This window comes from Urocampus carinirostris, chromosome 6 (genome assembly GCF_059441175.1).
Source record: "Urocampus carinirostris isolate Australia breed hairy pipefish chromosome 6, RoL_Ucar_1.0, whole genome shotgun sequence".
Lineage (NCBI taxonomy): Eukaryota > Metazoa > Chordata > Actinopteri > Syngnathiformes > Syngnathidae > Urocampus > Urocampus carinirostris.
Window position 1 is genome coordinate 43,474,416 of NC_142354.1, and position 2,946 is coordinate 43,477,361.

The 2,946-nt window shown below is 42.5% G+C and overlaps 1 pseudogene; it reads right to left on the reverse strand.

Annotated features, from left to right (window-relative positions):
* Positions 1-897: 897 nt before the first annotated feature.
* On the reverse strand, positions 898-1,069 carry LOC148364867 (U2 spliceosomal RNA; annotated as a pseudogene).
* Positions 1,070-2,946: the final 1,877 nt, after the last annotated feature.

The following is a 2,946-nucleotide window of genomic DNA, read 5'->3' on the forward strand; positions in this document are numbered from 1 at the left end:
CGTTACTCCCCAAGCCTGCACACAATTTAGTCAATTTATTCATATATAGTTTCTTTTGTCTTTTACTAGCATATTTGGTGTTGGAGTCATCCAAAACTACCGTATTTTCCGCACTATAAAGCGCACCTAAAAGTCGTAATTTTTTTCAAAAGCTGACCATGCGCCTTATAATACAGTGCGCCTTATATATGGCTCAACGTTAAATCACAAGGTCTCGCAACTTACGCAACAGCCGCCGACTCGAATTTCCCCCGAACGTGGAGTAGTCCGCGGTGTATGCTGGGATTTATATACCGGCGTTTCATTGGCTAACCAATGTGTCAATCATCATTTGAATCGATCACTAAAGTGGCTAAAGTTATTCGGAGCCTCGGATAGGCTAGAGGGCCGAAACAAACCCTGCAATTGGCCGAAAAAGATGTATCAATCATCCGTTGAATCGATCGCTATTGGCTGAAGCTATTCGGAGCCTCGGATTGGCTAGAGGGCCAAAACAAACCCTGCAATTGGCCGAAAAAGATGTGTCAATCATCCGTTAAATCGATCGCTATTGGCTGAAATTATTCGGAGCCTCGGATTGGCTAGATGGCCAAAACAAACCCTGCAATTGGCCGAGTTTAGCAATGGCGTAGCAAGCTTAGCAAGCTTGCTAAAGTACACCATAAAGAAACATGTTTTTTTAGTCTGTATTTGCAAATAATTTACTCTCCTGGATTTACTTCACTCACGGGGGGGGTTTTGGGGTTTTTAAGGGTTATTGATCTATCTTCGTTATTCATTATCCATTATCCGTTATCGGTCAGTTCATAATACGCTACAAAGCCTAGGAGCCGGGACACTTACTCTCAGCCAAAAGGCCAAGCTAAGGTCCTAGCCCTAAAGCCTTGCTGCGATCATTGCGAATGCACCGTTCCCGGAGGTACTGCTATACCGGGCCGATGCGTGGAGTGGACAAAGCAAGCTCATATTCCATCTCCGAAATGCAAAAATCAAAGATAGTGACTTCATAGAAAGTACACAAGGCCAAGCTAAGGATCTAGCATCAAAGCCTTGCAAAAGGCCAAGTTAAGGTCCTGGCAGAAGACCATGATTGCGTATCATTATTGAACGTGAGAACTTAGGTGAGCTATGCGGCTTTATATTTTCCCGGTATCTTGTTTGAGAACGATCTTGATGTTGCTGTGATGAGTTGAGTGATTTAAACTCAATTCCAAGTGTTTATTGTCATATGCACAGTAAAGTTGCGAGCGAAAAAGAAAATAGAAACTAAGGAATGGTTGGCATTTCCCAAGACTTTAACCTTTCGAATGATATTTGGAACGATGCTTTTGAGTGACATCGTACGGACACCGCATCCGCACGTGTCTACGACACGTATTTGCTTCTTTGCAAGCTTTGGGAATGTTAAGGGGGTAATAAGTTGGACTGAACCGTCTGACTGTTTTGTCGACGTTCCCATTGTAGCGCCTTATAATCCGGTGCGCCTTATCTATGGAAGATATAGGACCAAAAACTATTTTTTGGGGGGTGCGCCCTATAACCCGGTGCGCCCTATAGTGCGGAAAATACGGTAATTAAAAGTAATCAAGTTGAAGTAACCCTACCCAACCCCATTCACACACACTCACATACCAAAAGCATCTGCTTCTGACTACCCCTTTTCGAACATGTTATGTAACATTATTTTTTTGTTGACTCATTGTTTTTGTCCTGCTTTTATTTTTATGTTCGAAATAAAAGTTTTCATTCATTCATTCATTCAATAGCAGTGTCAGCCATGTATGGCAACTACCTACTCATCGGGGCCATTGGAGATTCCGTGTCTTGCTCAAGGACACTTCGATATATAACACGTAAGAACTGAGAATCGAACCTGTGACCTATTGATCCCAAGACAAGCACTCTGAGCTACTGCCGCCCAAATTAATTTCACAGAGTTGTGGAATTCACGGGGCGGCAGTAGCTCAGGAGCTAGAGCGATCGTTTTAGGATTAAGGGATCCCAGTTCGAATCCCGGCTTGTCCGTGTTACATGCCGAAGTCTCCTTGGGTAAGACACTGAACCCCTAATACCCCCAATAAGCAGGTTAGCGCCTTACATGGCTGCAATACAAGGCCGCTCATGGGAAATGTGGAGCACATTGTAAAGCGCTTTGGGAAGTCATTGACTTGAAAAGCGCTATAGAAATGCATATCATTTCATTTCAGATCATTTCAAGCCCAGAGTGGCCTATCCGCTCTCACGTCGTCAATCAACTTCCTTCGTATGTCAGCACCCTGAGGACTTTGAAATTGTTGGCGTTGACAACAAACAATTTATGGACATGCTGCTGGTCACAAGATAGCAGCGGTGCAAATGTGGAGTTCCGGCATGATGAGCTTCGATACAATTGTGTGACTCACGTCGTATTATATATTGTTTACACCCAGGGTTGGGTAGGGTTACTTTAACTGCATTACTTTCAATTACTTTTGGATTACTCCAATACCAAATAGGCTAATAAAAGACAAAAGAAACTAAATATGAATAAAATTATGACTCACAACACGTGGTAAGCTTTCTCTCCTGGCTTTGATCTCTTTGATCTCCGGCAAAACGAACATAAAATGCGACAGAAACAAAATGAAAATAAATCCAAACAGCTTGCCAACGACATTTTTTGCCGTTCCATGTGTTCCGTTACTCCCCAAGCCTGCACAAAATCGAGTCATTTTATTCATATTTTGTTTCTTTTGTCTTTTATTAGCATATTTGGTATTGGAGTAATCCAAAAGTAATTGAAAGTAATAAAGTTAAAGTAACCCTACCCAACCCTGCTCTTATGGTAACCTATTGGACTGCTCTTGTCTTGGATTAACCTTCGTATGTAGAGCAAGAGGTGGCATGGTGGATGAGTAGTTAGCGCAAGTTAGTAATCAAGTTAAAGTAACCCTACCCAACCCTGTT